The 17,003-nt window shown below is 44.0% G+C and overlaps 1 pseudogene; it reads right to left on the reverse strand.

Annotated features, from left to right (window-relative positions):
* Positions 1-13,170: 13,170 nt before the first annotated feature.
* On the reverse strand, positions 13,171-16,692 carry LOC112261720 (annotated as a pseudogene).
* Positions 16,693-17,003: the final 311 nt, after the last annotated feature.

Raw genomic sequence — 17,003 nt, forward strand, 5'->3', positions numbered from 1 at the left:
GTGTGTGTGTGTGTGTGTAGCATCTGTGCGGGGTATAAAGCATAATTCTTGACAAGTGCAAACATGTCTAATGATGAAGCTATACTATGGTTGCAGAGACTCACACTCATTCTTCCCTACCACTCCCCCCTCCCAGGCTCCATATCAGGCAGATGAAAACATAACCTGTCACATTCCATCCCATTAAACCAGCTATGAACCATGTGCTCCAGAGAGAGAGAAAGAGAGGGTAGGAGAAGAGAGAGGAGCACAGAGTGAGAGAGGAGATAGGAGGGGGGGTGACGGCCAAGTGCATCTGGGCTCACCCAAGACTAATGCATTATTCACAATCTTTATGCTAATTTAATTTTCATGCAAAAAATACAGACAGATATATCCAAGGGACAAACATACTGTAGGAAGGACTTACTTAGTGCGTATCTAGACCTATGTACATACTGTACATACAAACATTTACACATATCACATATCCACACATACTGTTCTTAAATGAGTCATGTGCACTTATCCATTGGAATATCTAATGCATTAGACAACTCGCATCAAGCACCAAATCTGTGCATTACTGTGCTTTTCAGTGAGGGCCCATCAGCTGCCATTTGATGTCAAGCAAAGCAAGGTAATGACAGTGCACTTACACACTCAGTCATTAGCCCTGCTTAATGCTGGGAGTTAACACAAATTAAGTGAAGTTAAGTACATGCATTAGAGGAGCTCTTTAGGGTAGAGAGCATTTCACTCTTGCAGGAACTGGTTGTTGTTCCATACGTTTTGAACAGGTCACGTTAGCTGTAAGCATAACCTAGGGCATTACTGAATATTTACTCAACCTGGCCTTGAATCAAAGTGTTACTCGGTGGAATTGAATTTACAGTGGACTGACTGACAGTGGTCTGAGGGCAGGGAGGATGGAACACTAGGGACACCTAGTGGTCACAATGGTGTCACTATGTGTGGGAAACTAACACTTGCTTCATGGTGGTGTTTATCATTAGCTGGGGGCACAAATAGGGCATACATTTGCTTGTTACACCCAGAGTACATTTTATTTCCCTCAGGGAAGTTTCAGTGCTTAACAGGATAGTTCAAAAGGACATTGGTTTCCTAACCCTGTCAGCAGTCTATGACAGCAATCCATGCTTTGGTTTCGTTTCCCTGACGTTTTAGCATTTATGGCACAAATCCAATATTAGCATTTTTTTGTGCATCATGTCCAAATCATCGATAAGTGACTTTGTTGAGATTCAATTAATTTGAGATACTTTCGGATGATTTGGACACGATGCACAAAAAATGCTAATATCAGTAACATCTATGTCTTGAATGGGATTTGTGCCACAAATGTGGAAATGCATGTGGAAACAGTGCCAGGGAAACTAAACCAAAACATGGATTGCTGTCATACCTTGCCATAGACTGCTGACATCACGTGTCAAACTCATTCCACGGAGGGCCGAGTGTCTGCGGGTTTTCGCTCCACCCTTGTACATGATTGTTGAATTAAGGTCACTAATAAGTAAGGAACTCGACTCAACTGGTTGTCTAGGTCATAATTGAAAGGAAAAACCAAATACCTGTAGACTCTCAGCCCTCCGTGGAATGAGTGTAATACCCCTTACTTACAGGGTTTGGAAACCAATATGTTATTTTGTCATTTGAGTGAACTATTCGTTTAAATACGGTACTTATCAGAGGACAAGTCTTGTTTCTGGTAAAAGTTATAGTACTGAGCAAGAGTAACATGAATACGGCAATAATGGCAAGTAAATCAGTTTGCACATCAACCAAAGGGCCAACTGCAAGAGATCACTGGTTTATTTGGAGTAACAGTCCAGGAGAGACACATATTAGAGGGAAAACCAGACTGGGTCTTTAAAAAGAGGCTAACATGCTGAAACTGACAGATCTCTGCAATCCATTTGGACCTCATTCAAGGTTATGGCTCCATCTGAGTGACTGCAGATTATTGTCCACAGAGAGGTGTGCTAATGCTGGATTATCCACTTGTTGGGGATCCATTTGACCCGATGAACACAACATGCCAGCCTCACACGCCCTTGCATCTGTGGGTGTTTTTCAAATTTTTTCCAGTTTTGGAGGCGAGGAAAGGAGTATGATGGACGTGACTTCAAACCTCACAGTATTAAGTAGATTACAGTGGTGACTGGTTGGAGAATAAGAGTTGTGTATAGAAACAGGCAGTTGTTCATGCCACACTCACCTAACATAGGGGTACTGTACTCAGCTATATTCAAGTATCATCAGTTCATTGGTCCTGAATGCATTGGTCCCCCCAAAAAATACGTTACTTGAAAAATATATATAGACATATGTTTCGACAAACCACACAGCAGTTTGCGTCACATTTTGTGTCACAAAAATAAACACATGTATAAATTCTAAACAAACAAAGTAAAGGACGTAATCTGCAGTTGAGTTGCAGTGCCTTGCGAAAGTATTCGGCCCCCTTGAACTTTGCGACCTTTTGCCACATTTCAGGCTTCATACATAAAGATATAAAACTGTATTTTTTTGTGAAGAATCAACAACAAGTGGGACACAATCATGAAGTGGAACGACATTTATTGGATATTTCAAACTATTTTAACAAATCAAAAACTGAAAAATTGGGCGTGCAAAATTATTCAGCCCCTTTACTTTCAGTGCAGCAAACTCTCTCCAGAAGTTCAGTGAGGATCTCTGAATGATCCAATGTTGACCTAAATGACTAATGATGATAAATACAATCCACCTGTGTAATCAAGTCTCCGTATAAATGCACCTGCACTGTGATAGACTCAGAGGTCCGTTAAAAGCGCAGAGAGCATCATGAAGAACAAGGAACACACCAGGCAGGTCCGAGATACTGTTGTGAAGAAGTTTAAAGCCGGATTTGGATACAAAAAGATTTCCCAAGCTTTAAACATCCCAAGGAGCACTGTGCAAGCGATAATATTGAAATGGAAGGAGTATCAGACCACTGCAAATCTACCAAGACCTGGCCGTCCCTCTAAACTTTCAGCTCATACAAGGAGAAGACTGATCAGAGATGCAGCCAAGAGGCCCATGATCACTCTGGATGAACTGCAGAGATCTACAGCTGAGGTGGGAGACTCTGTCCATAGGACAACAATCAGTCGTATATTGCACAAATCTGGCCTTTATGGAAGAGTGGCAAGAAGAAAGCCATTTCTTAAAGATATCCATAAAAAGTGTTGTTTAAAGTTTGCCCCAAGCCACCTGGGAGACACACCAAACATGTGGAAGAAGGTGCTCTGGTCAGATGAAACCAAAATTGAACTTTTTGGCAACAATGCAAAACGTTATGTTTGGCGTAAAAGCAACACAGCCCATCACCCTGAACACACCATGCCCACTGTCAAACATGGTGGTGGCAGCATCATGGTTTGGGCCTGCTTTTCTTCAGCAGGGACAGGGAAGATGGTTAAAATTGATGGGAAGATGGATGGAGCCAAATACAGGACCATTCTGGAAGAAAACCTGATGGAGTCTGCAAAAGACCTGAGACTGGGACGGAGATTTGTCTTCCAACAAGACAATGATCCAAAACATAAAGCAAAATCTACAATGGAATGGTTCAAAAATAAACATATCCAGGTGTTAGAATGGCCAAGTCAAAGTCCAGACCTGAATCCAATCGAGAATCTGTGGAAAGAACTGAAAACTGCTGTTCACAAATGCTCTCCATCCAACCTCACTGAGCTCGAGCTGTTTTGCAAGGAGGAATGGGAAAAATTTCAGTCTCTCGATGTGCAAAACTGAGACATACCCCAAGCAACTTACAGCTGTAATCGCAGCAAAAGGTGGCGCTACAAAGTATTAACTTAAGGGGGCTGAATAATTTTGCACGCCCAATTTTTCAGTTTTTGATTTGTTAAAAAAGTTTGAAATATCCAATAAATGTCGTTCCACTTCATGATTGTGTCCCACTTGTTGTTGATTCTTCACAAAAAAATACAGTTTTATATCTTTATGTTTGAAGCCTGAAATGTGGCAAAAGGTCGCAAAGTTCAAGGGGGCCGAATACTTTCGCAGGGCACTGTATATACAGTCTATAGAGCAGAAGCTCAGCTGATTTGAGTTGAACAACATTCTCACCACTTCTCTGTCAGTGCAATTGCACACACAGGAGCATCAGGAGCATCCCATTGCTGTACTGGGGGCTTTGATTGCGGGTTTAGGAGCACCACCGCTCTGGAATATGTAAAAGAATAGCATGCACACACACACAGGGGTAAGGTTTTGTAGTGTATCCTCTGACATGTAAAATATAATAATATCACATTATCGCAAAGAGTAATCACATTAGCAAGCATGACTATCTATCAGCATGCACAAGATTAAGTGGATCAACCTGCAATAGAGGGAGGTAGTAGCTTTTGCAACAGTTAGTGCCTCAACACAAGAGCCTGAGTTTAGATTATTTACCTACCTACTGTCCTATTGGTTGGGGTAGGTGATAAGGGCCCTGTACCCGTTCGGCAGGAGGCCGGTGGTTGGCAGGGTGCTTGCCATTCTTCTGATCTGCCTGAAGGTCCTCACTGCCTGGGCAATGTGGGCGTGGTTGGCAGTTTTGTTTCTCATCTGAGATGGGAATTAACGCAGTTGTGTGAATTTAAGTGTTGCCTCTGACAGGATGAGAGTGTCAAACCCTAATGACTGGAGAACCGAGCCTAATGAGTCCCACAGTATAAGCAAAGAGAGAGAGTGAGAAGTATGATCTCTGTGTTGGCTAACCTACATAAAAGTCATCAGTTGTTAACATCACACCTCTGCCCATCATGGAGATGAATAAACATCAGTGTTCCGCATTACAAGACACCTGTATTTTAGAATGTTGGTATTTCAATAGTATTGATATCATGATGTACTGTGCAGATGTACTGTGCGTGACAGATGACAAGGAGTGCTATCCAGGTTGCAGGTAATGTTCCCTCTAAACTGTGCGGTGCGCGGGCGCGCAGCTCCCCCGGGACTGCTGTGCAGAAGAAATATCAGCCCACGCAGGGAAGCACGAGGTTGAACTTCACTCAACTTTCTAGTTTTCCCCGTTAGCTAACACTATCAACATTTCCCTTTACTGTGTGAATTGTGGTTGAATCAACGCAATAGAGAAGAAAAAGAAACGCACACCTATATAGGCGAGGTGCTGGCTAGCAGAGTACAAAACTTGAAAATAAAAGAGAGCCGCTCACTAGGAGCTCAGATGCAAAAATGTAATATCCAACGTTTCGACAGCCAAGGTGAAACCCCGATACCCTGATGAAGACAGCTTGGCTGTTGAAACTTTGGATATTACATTTTTGCATCTGAGCTCCTAGAGTGTGCGGTTCTCTTTGAATCAACGCAATAGCCATTTTCAATGCAACATACCGAAACAAAATGAACTATGCAATAGATTTTCTTGTAGGCAGAGCGCATTGGAGTAGGAGTCTATTGCATTGACAGGCACGACTCAGGCCCATACTCTACACAGACCGGTGCACCATAACCAATCGGAGCTGCAGTATCCCTATATGCAAATAGACCATCGCCATATTTGGATCTGTGCCATTCAATCTGAACTGGACTGTGTTTACAGCATGAGTGGTTATGAGTAGATCTGTTTGTTTTGAGATCAAAGCAAGAGCTGCATGTAGCCAGGTGTGTACATTTGTTAACATTCTTTGTTAGTAAGTGAGTTATTAGCCCAGTTATAGCTCATTTCTAGTCAGCAATGGGGGAGTGGTTGCTTCCTACAAGATCACAAAACGTATGGATTTCAAACCATCTTTGAAAAACAAGTCAGGTAAAGAGCTTTTTTTCCTGTCTTAAAGGGGCAGTGTTGTATTTTATAAATTGTATTTTGTAAAGTGGTTTCTTGCATCAAAAAACACTTTCAGTCACCTCCTTGGATAAGTGGATAAAAGGGTTAATGTCAAGCTCTGCATGTTTTTTTTCAAAAGTCTCATTGAATGTAGGCCTACATTGAACACAACACAACACATTTGCTGCTACTGTAGACTGAATAACAGAACAGCTATTTCTATGTTAAAATGTTATGTGATGCATTTTTCTCCATAGTTTTTGGGGTTCTTTTACACTTTTTCCTCCCCAATTTGTACCATCGCAGCATCTCCCCTACGGCCATGGGAGAGGCGAAGGTCGCCTCATGGGTCTCCCAGTCACGGCCGGCTGTGACACAGCCTGGGATCGAACCTGGGTCTGTCGTGATGCCTCAGGCACTGCAATGGAGTGCCTTAGACCGCTGCACCTTAGACCGCTGCGCCACTCGGGAGGCTTTTCTCCATTGTTTTTGATGGTAGGCCTACATCCTGATGAAATAGCCACAGTAGCCTACTTGGTACAGGTACAGCCTCAGTGTTCAGAGTAAACGCGCGGCAGAAGTTGCACAGAAGTTTCACAATATTCAAGTTTGCGCTCAGCAGACCTGAAATTTACTCAGTGCCGGAAAAAAATGGAGGGAATATTGGTATCAGGATCTCATTACCTAGGAAGTGTTGCAGTGCTCCACTCAGACTGGTGCCACACCGAGTGGCAGCCTAGGACATGAGGGGCAGCACAGCAATGGGAATTTGTGGGGAGAGAGGGACGGACGGTGAATACCACAAGAGAGGAGATACTGTATACACAAATTTACAGGTGATATTATTGGGTTTCCATATTAAGTGCACATGGGGACACTTCAGCAACACTGTTTCAAGTCTCTCTGACCTCCCTAATGAGTCCTGCACTGCCTCCTACCTGCGCTTCCTGCCTCACTCAATGGATGACTACATTTCTGCTGTCTTTCATCGTGTTTAAGCATCTAATACGAGAATGATAATGATCATTCAATAATAATTACAGCGGTTGAATGAAAACAAAAGCAAGAGCTGGGTGAGAGCCGAAATAAGCCTGAAACGAGGGGGCTGGGGGTCAAGAGAGAGGAGAGGGTTTTGTTTATGTTTAATGAGAAAGCCCAGGATCCCCCTCTCTCTCTCTCGTTCCTACATCCTCTGGTAACGAGTACAGGGGGCCGGGTTGACCCAGCTAATAAGGGGCAAATCCATTGGTGCATTATCGGCCGTGGCATCATCTAATCAGCAGGATGAACTGAGATGGCTTAGGCTGCTTTTAATTCGGCGCTGGAGGAGCATTACTGCCCCAATCTCTCATTATGTGCAGATCAAATCAGGGAGACTGACTGGGAGTTTGATCCTTGTTTTTGGTAGTTGTTGTCTGGTTGTTGTTTTTCTGTCCGCTGTTTGATTTCAAGTTGCATTGCAGTTGACATGATATGGCCTGTTATTTGGCCTTTTAGAGAAATGAGGCCTTTGTGGCTTTTTAGGTCAGTCTCATAAAGTACATGGAGATAACTGTATCTTCTACTGCAGTCCACTGCAGATAAGACAAAGCTCTTACCAAGCAAGTGATACACAAAGGCAGTACCATAACTCTGTCTGTATATTTCTCAGTCAATACGCTCTCACCTGGGCCTCTGTGCAGAGTAGCTCAGCCCTGGTCCTCTCCTCCAGGGTGACCATCACTTCATCCAGAACCTTCAGCCTGGAGAGGTGTACCACCACCGGCCTATGGAGGGTTTGCCTTGCCCCCTGGGACAACAGAAAACATTTGCTCATGTAGGAACTTCGAGTGAAGGCTGCAAGGCTGTTCTGAGAGGACTAAACTGGCATGGGGCTGTTTGTGAGTCCAACACAGTTCTCTGAATTCACCACCCTCAGAGACCACACTTCTATCATCTCCAATGTTCCAGCTGATAGCCGCCCTCCCCTTCTCCCTGGTCCAGCTGATGGTACCCTCTGCTCCCCCTTGGCCAGGGGACAAAGCCATCCTCTCCGGTCAGAGCCTTGTCTGTCCCAGCAGGAGGGATGGCTGAGGGAAGGAGAGGAGAGGAGAGATGGTCTTGCCAGGGCACATGGGTGCAGCAGTGATCTCATGCTGCTGACAGCAGGAGGTATTGTTTCTGGAGCGGCTGTTGGCTCTCCACCCTAGCAGGATTAAGCTCCCTGGGGGAAGGGACAGGACAGGGGGATGGGGGCTGTGGGGTAAACAAGCTGGCACAGCTGAGCAGGCCTCCATAGATGGAAAGCCCTCTGCACTGATCCATGGGCTTCAGATGGGTGCTGAACCCAGGCCAATAGTGTCTGATAACGGCTCTACCATTTGGTCAGCGGATTTGTCTCTGATGCTGGCCAGTTTGAGGCACAGCAGACGGCCCATCATGTAATCGCTTAATTTAGAACTACAGAGTTGCATTGAGTGTGTGTTTTGGTGAAAGTGAATCTGTGAGCTTGCGTGTGAGAATTTGTGTGTGGATGTAAATGAGGTTGTGTGTGTGTGTGTGTGTGTGTGTCTCAGTACACTTATTTGTAGGTCAGGTTTGGTCTCGTGGATTTCCAATGCCCACAGACCTCAGGGGCTTTCCAGTCAAAATGAACACATACTGAAATACAGGTGAAGGAGACCCATAAGGGGAATCATTTGACCATTTTCATTCTGTCAAGGGGGTAAAACAATTCACTGAGTCATTGCTTGATTGTAGTAATTGTAGCTTACTGTAGACATACAAGGTTGTAACCATTGGTAACAAAATGTAACTCAAAGGATTCCCTACAACTGACAGTTCAAACAGGGAGGGAAGGCGTCTAGCTTTATACTGTATGTCCACGACATTTCATGCTTTTCCATTTTTCCTTCCCTACTCACTTCATACCAGAAGAATCTACCCATCAGAAGCATACATTTCCCCCCCACATTTTTGTTAGCATGTTGTGCAATAACCATGGAGATATATCCATTAGGGCCAAACCTCATCATCATGTTGGAGCTATGAGAGAGGCAGCTGATGGGAGAGATTACACATAGGATCTCTCATTAATCTCATGAGAGTTTGGGCACGCAAAAGGGGAGCGGGGGCGTCTCTCTCCCCCACGGTTCGTGACAGAGCCCTGATGTGACTCACACAGACCTCCATTGTGAAGGGTGGTGTGTTGGGTTTGATTGCTGCATTTTCATGTCTTAATTGAAAACATGAAAAGATTAAGAAAGAAAAAGGGAAGTGGAAAAAAACGAGCGACAAAGTGCAAATCACCCGCCTGGGGTGAGAATGAGATGTAGGCTGAGACCCTGATTACACGTTGGCTTGATTGTTCCTCATAACTCTGACCTTCAATCAATGTCGATTCTCCTTAATACTAGCTACCCCACACACGCCACAGTAGGGTGGTAACGATCTATAATTATGGCACTATATTTTCACCCCTTAGTTTGCAAACACTGCAGATCAAAATAAAACAGTTTAGATGCCAAATGTACTTTGCACATGATGAGTGCATCACCATAATTCAATAACTGCAGTACAGACTGAACTTAGTGGACATTTACGCACTGTGAATTAATTCCTCATTGCAGTAACACTAAGTATACAAAACATTAAGAACACCTGCTCTTTCCATGACATAGACTGACCAGGTGAATCCAGGTGAACGCTATGATCCCTTATGGATATCACTTGTTTTTAAGCCTTGAGACATGGATTGTGCATGCGTGCCATTCAGAGGGTAAATGGGAAAGACACAAGATTTAAGTGCCTTTAAACAGGGTATGGTAGTAGGTACCAGGCACATGGGTTTGTGTCAAGAACAGCAACGCTGCTAAGGTTTTTACACTAAACAGTTTCCTGCGTGTATCAAGAATGGTCCACCACCCAAAGGACATCCAGCAAACACAGACACAACTGTGGGAAGCATTGGAGTCAACATGGGCCAGCATCCCTCTGCAACTCAATATTAGGAAGGTGTTCCTAATGTTTTGTATACTCAGTGTATGAGTGCAAAGGAATGGCTCAGTGTTGCCAGAAAGGGCTGCTGAAGGAGGGGTACCTGTAGTTTGTTCATGCCCAGGAAAAGCCTCCTCATTTTGGTAAGAGGTGGTTGAACTCCCGGAGGCGGTTCTCTACCAGGTGCAGCTCCAGCAGGACAGCCTGACCAAAGAAGGATCTTGATCCGGTTCGGGTCCAAGACCAGCTCCTGCAACTAGTGCAGCCCCTCCCAGCCCTCCACCTGTCTGATCTCATTACCTGAAAGGAGAAGGTGGGATATGAAATCAGTAGGTAATTACATGACTACAGCTACCCCTCTTACACATATGATTTGCCTGGCATCATTGCAAATTACAACACTGAATTTCATAAACTCTGCAATTTAATTTTTTATTTTACTTTTATTTAACTAGGCAAGTCAGTTAAGAACAAATTCTTACTTTCAATGACGGCCTAGGAACAGTGGGTTAACTGCCTTGTTCAGGGGCAGAACGACAGATTTTTACCTTGTCAGCTGAGGGTTTTGATATTGCAACCTTTCGGTTACTAGTCCAACGCTATAACCACTAGGCTACCTGCCACCCCATTCAGTTACTGTGTCTGTGGAACTGGAAGGTGAGTGTGGTCTGTATAAATATGTCTCAACAGGTTCATAAAACAACCCAGGGTGGGATTAGGGTCAGACAGTCACCCAACTGAAGAAAAAAAAGAATCAAATGCAAACAATGGCAGACAGAAAAAGGTACTGTGTTTCTGTCACCCATTGGCATGCCCATTTAGTTTCTATTCTTGTTGCCTCATCTCCCACCTGGACAGGGCTGAGAAAGCCTCTCTGTTGACTGAGCTGTACATTTCATGGGCTTTAAAACCTGAAGGAAGTTGTTACTGTACCTTGGAGGAAGAGTGCTTTGAGATTGGTGAGCCTGCTGAGCTGCAGATTGGCAATAATTGGAGATGCCATTGTGGCTCAAATGCAGCACCTCCAGGCTGCCCATCAGTGGCTCCAGGCTGTCCGCAAGGTCCACTTCCCTGAAAGAGAGGGACAGAGTGGGCACTCAGAGTTAGCTGCCTCTAACTAAATGCACCACTGCCCCATTTAGAAGGCCAGACCTCACAGGTGCACAGCAACTCAAGGCAATCACAGCACAGGCAGAACACACAAAAGCCTGACCCCCCAACCCCCTTCCCAATTGAAACCTCTTTTATGTGCTGTTTACTTTGTGTAAACTCTCCTCTTGTCTTTTTCAATAGTACCAGTGAAAGGGGAGATTTGTGCTTTTCTGAAAACAGCTAGCAGAAGCATGAGCTTTGTCAGTGCAACAGGTTAGTGCTGCCCCCAAGTGTCTGAAAGTAGAAAATACTATATTACAACAGAGAAAATAAATAAGTCCTATACCAACCATGAGACAGTGGCAATTTTACCATGTAAATCTTGGGTCGGCCAAACTCCTCCAAAAATGTTTTAGATGTATGCCAGCAAAGCCACAACACAACACTAAACAATACATTAATTGCACTATAATGGTGACAAACTGTGCCCACAAACTGTTAGGGCCTACATAAAGCTGTCCCAACAGCAGTCCCATCACTTTACCACTGCAACACCTGGCTATCAATGGAGCCTTGTCTGACAGCGAAACAGTTCATTCAGCCTCATTTACTTCCTTTAAAAAAAACATAGTTGATATGGCTGATTTGCTTAAACAAATGTATTTTTTACTGACAATTGAGATAATGGCTTCAGGGGACGACGAGCTTATAACAGGCAATCCGTAATTTCGATTAAGACATTAATGAGCAAGTTAGGACGGACGTAGTCAATATAAGTATTTGTTCAGCACTTTTGAAATGTACAGTGACAGAATTCAGAACATGGGCCATTCTTACAGTATTCTCCCTGCACACCAAGTCAGAACCGTAGGATAAATAAAGGGGGCATACAAGCAGACAATGAAAGCTTTTACAATATTCGATGATTACATTTCTCTAAAAGAGGCTATAGGCTACATGTGCACCACCAAGTCAGAACAGTAGGCTAAATTATGAGGGGAAAGGTGCCAAATTATTAGGGTGAGGAACATGGGCTACTAACAGCTTACCACACAACATACACTTGGTATTACTTTCTTAGCTGCAGTATACATATCTCCCTTGCATATTACATAATTTGCGCAGCTGCATACAATACATTTTTGGACTCACCTTGTTGTGCTGTGCTCACAGGAACAAGAAGGTGGCGTGGCGGTCCTTCGTGGGCAGATTTTGTCGTCAAAGTCTGGCATTCTCTGGATTTATGGTTCTTTCAGACAACTGGGAACACGGAAAAAAACAAGGTCGAATCATGATGACATCAGTGATCTTCGGGTCAGAGCTCTAGAAAGAGGCATTAGTTCCCAACTTGCAATTCCGAGTTGGGTAAGTATTCAAAATGTATTTCCCCAGTTGGAGCTTGTTTTATTCTGAGTCCTCAGTTGTCTTGAACTCACTGAAGTCAGATTCCCCAGTTCTGAGTTTCCAGTTGTTTTGAGTGTGGCAGAAGTCATGCTGGATTGACAGCATGACCAATGTTGAATGTTTATCCTTTTAAGCTTGGAAAAAAGACCCTTAAACCCAGACTTGGACCACACACCCACTTCACTGAATAGCAGGCTAGTGATTGCTTTGCAATGCTTGCAGTTAGCCACTGATTCCTTCCAAACCACTCATTGTTAAATTTGCGACTTCCAACTTGTTGTGTAATGTTTATGTCCACCGATACGTTTATCTATAATTTCTCTTCATTATTTCTCGTCATGTGACAATGATTGAAAAGGATTTGCCAGTAGATTGTCGACTTGATAAATAATGATGACTGCTAGCTTGCGAGCTAAGATTTAGAAAGTATGATGTTGATATGATCAGTCCAATCAAAGCTACGGTAGAAATAACTTGATATAATTTTATCTGTGGCCAATGACCTTGAATCTTCTTGGATGGACACTTTTAAAGTGGCAGCACCCAAGGGGCTTGAATCTTTTAGCTCTACCCATAGATTTTGCGGCTATGTAGTGTCCCCATGAGTGACAGAACACCGAGCCAATCACGGCACATCTTGAGAACATTATCAACCTCTACGCTCTGTATTTTCTGCTGGCTGCCCCACCACCACAGAATGCACTGCATTTTGCACTGCACAGAAACACCTGCATTTTGGAGCTGCCTTGCTCAAGAAAGCAAAAAAAGAGACCAAGTTTGTATGCGGCTTTATTAATGATTTTTTTTTACATTGTTTGCAAACTGATATGTGACATGTATTAATGTCAAAATAACATGCAAAACAGGTTCAATCTTTTTCGTTTTTGTAGCAAACCCCTAAATGATGGGTCACCACTGTACTGAGAAAACATAAATGGTTAAAGCTTTTCATGAATCGTTTATTTCCAGATCACAAACTGTGTTTAAAAGGTAATACATTTAAATGTTATGTTCAAATAATAGACTTTCATCTGTAGTGCTGGTACCTACTGCCTTTGAGGAGCCCTGCTAGCCGTAACCAATGGAATTCACCTTGTCTGTTAGTCAGGTGGGCCTGGGCCTTCTGCCTAGGCAGGATGGACTCTGTGGTTATTGTTTAAACACAGTGCCTACATGGAAGAAAAAAGTTATTGTTAATTGTTTAACCCAACTGTGCAACTGACAAAGTGAGAATCAAAATATTTGACAAATATCATAGATAGAAGAGTCAGACAAGCTTGTGGGAGGAAACAAAACACCACATTGGTTAGTCTGGCCGGTTGGCACACCTTGATGTTGGTCAGGCAGACACGGCCACTGAAGGAGGTGAGGTTGTTGTGCTCTAGGTTGACACTGTGCAGGTTGAAGAACAGGTCTTCTGGTGTCAGATCCACCATCCTGGGGAGAGAGGGAACACTTTATCCACACGCACTCTGTTTTAATCTCTCTTCTAAAGGTGACAAATACTGTGATGTAGTACTACCCAGTACAGTATGGTAAGTAACCTGATTGCACAGGATTGCAGGTTGAGATCGGCGATGTCAGAATAGTTAGTGTCCCAGTTTCTCCGCCACCATGTCAGGGGTCAGGCATCCACCAAACACATCCTTGGCAATCTCACAAGCCGCCATTTTCTATAGATCTCAATGACTCATCACTTCTGTTTCTCTCAATTCAACAAACAGATTCAGAACTGCTTTGATTATGATGTAAACATATCACTGCAGTCCCATCCAGTGCCTTTAGAGAGGGGAAGTGGAACACCACATATTTCCCATAGTTTTCCAGTTTCTCCACTGAAGGATTCCTGTACAGATCCAGAATGATTAAGTTTCCCAAAGCCTAGAAAAAACAAAGAAAAAATAAATAAATGTTGGTCTCGAAATACTAAAGAACCAGAATATACAAACATGATATCATGCTTGGCTGTGTGAGGCTCTGCTCATTTTCAGGTGGTAGATGTCTCGTGTTATGATGATGATGTTGCTGATGTACAGCTTGAAGAGGGAGCGGGCCCTCTGTACCACGTACAGGGGGCCAATGCAGTTGTTCTCCACACACAGGAAGTGTGGGTTGGACAGCCAGTCCAGGATGGTGCCATCCAGTGCCATACAGATAGGACAGCTTATTCCCATTCACACTGAACTAACAGAGCTGTCAGGTGTTTGGACACACCTGACAGGACAAGGATAGGGTGGGGAAACCACATTCATCTATGATGGACATGATTCCCTTGTCATTCACACATTTTCTCTTTTGTGAATTATTTCGCTCTCATTTTTGTGGGGATCAATGAGATTATAACTGACCGCCTAGCCTAGAGATGAAGCTGTCGTTGAGAGACAGCTCCTCTAGATGCTGGCAGTTGTCCAGACCCTCCACTTTAGAGATGTCATTGAAGGAGTCCCAGCGCAGTTCAACCAGTTTGCCCAGGTTGATGAGCCTGGAGAGCCTCTGGCTGTCAAGGTTAAGGGCTGTGATCTTCTCAGGGTGCAGAGGTTATTGTTAAATAAAAAGGCTGCACTTGTACTGCAGATGAAGCACCTGGAAAGAACCCTCTGTCACAAGCACATCATCCAGGTGTGTGAGGGTCATCAGACATCCCAGAAGTGTCATCCTCACTGCCTCGGGCTGGGACAAACACATCACATTCATCACCACAGTGTCTGGTTGGTCTTAATGTGCGAATCATGGGCACTCTAAACCTCATGTTAGAGCAGGTGTTAGTGTGTGCTGTAGTATTTACCCTGTGCCAGGGATAGTAACGGGTGCTCAGTCGAGTCGCAGCTGTGCGGGGGCGTGTTTCCGGAGCACAGCCGTCTCCTCCCTGGCCCGGGTCAGCTGGTTCCAGTGCAGGTCCAGCTGCATGAGCCACCCTAGTCCTTTCAGCCCCTCTCGGGACAGCAGGTGGTTGTAACTGGTGTCCACCAAGTCCAGGTTGGGCTGAAGGAACACAGGGAACATAATGTATGTAGGACTCTCAATGGAGAATTGTTTGATGTAGGTTGGTTGACCAGTAAACGCCCCAAACATCAGACACACCGTGTGGGAGATGTCCTCTAGTTGGTCAGACGAGAGATCTCCTTCAGCTTACTCAGAAAGAAAGAGAAAGAGGAAAGTGTGGCACCGTCACAGTACAGATGGGATATCAGTGCTAAACCTAGTGGGTCTATGGTACCATTAACTGTAGTTCCTCAACCCTTACTGTAACCTGACTGAGGACGTTGTTGGCCCTGGCTACATTGAGTAAAGTCTTCTCATCCAGGCTCAGCATCTTGGGCCACGGTTTGACCATGGGATCCATGTTCAGTATTTCCTCATCCAGGTTGATATCATTGGGAGGGGGGTCTTCTGTGCCTCTGCTGCTGGAACATCGAAAGACAAACATGGTATACTTTATCCAAACTGGGAGTTATACTCAAAGTCGATGAGGTACTCCAGCAGGACAAGCTCATGGTCAAATAGACTGCAGTCACAGCCATGGTGGATCTTGGAGGAGCAAGACCTCCCTATATGGATAAGAGTCTCAGGTTTGTCAACAGGAGGATGGAACAGTAGTATGTTGACTTTTGCTGGATGTTTTCATTAAGAGAGTAGTGTCACCAGTAAAAATAATTGTTTTTCTGAAAAGTAATAGCTGTAATATTTCAAATGACATTATCTCCATTTGTCTTATGGCCCTGCTCTGGGCTCACATTGTGGTAAACATAATGAGCTTTAGGGTAGTTGAGGGGGTCCACTGAATCCCCTTCTCTGATAGTGATGCTGCGGCCCAGGAACACATTGGAAACAATGATCTGACCTGGAAACAGAAGGACAGTTAGAGCCATTTCATTTATGTTTCTCTGATACATCAAATTCTAAATCAAATTAATATCGTTAACACGTTTACAGTTTTATCCTGATTTATATCCTCAAGGTTTCATTAGCAATACAAAGTCATTGAATTGTGTGAAACATGAAATAGGACCATGCAGACTGAAAAGGAGAGGGTCTATGCTCTGCTTGGTGGTACCTTCGTTGGCCTGTCACTGTGTGTACTCCTAGGCCTGTCTGTCACACTCCGGCTGTTAGAAAAGAGTACAACCCTCTCTCTGCCCAGGGCCTAACACAGACACAAGATACATTCTCAGGAACTAAAACAAAGGCCCAATCTCAGGAACTAAAACAATGGCCCAATCTCTGGAACTAAAACAATGGCCCAATCACAGGCACTAAAACAATGGCCCAATCACAGGCACTAAAACAATGGCCCAATCACAGGCACTAAAACAATGGCCCAATCACAGGCACTAAAACAATGGCCCAATCACAGGCACTAAAACAATGGCCCAATCACAGGCATAGCGTACAATCTAAATAATACCTTATAAATATCTGCTGTTTTAAAGCCGTCCTCTGGAATGTGCAACGTCTCCTTTTTCTTACTGGTTCTTTCAGGATCAGACACATAGAACAGATACTCCAGCCAGCGTTTGTAATTACTGCACAAACATTATGAGTAAGGATCAGTCTCAAACAGAGCTACTGACAGGTGTAATATTGCAGTTTATGTAGTCTGTTCAACTATTATGTCTATAATTTTAGACATAGATAGCCAGTATGAGGAACTGCGCTCAGGCTATATTGAAGGGTAGCTGGTACGTGAGAAAGGGTACTCGAATCC

The sequence above is a fragment of the Oncorhynchus tshawytscha genome, linkage group LG11 (assembly GCF_018296145.1).
Source record: "Oncorhynchus tshawytscha isolate Ot180627B linkage group LG11, Otsh_v2.0, whole genome shotgun sequence".
Taxonomy (NCBI): domain Eukaryota; kingdom Metazoa; phylum Chordata; class Actinopteri; order Salmoniformes; family Salmonidae; genus Oncorhynchus; species Oncorhynchus tshawytscha.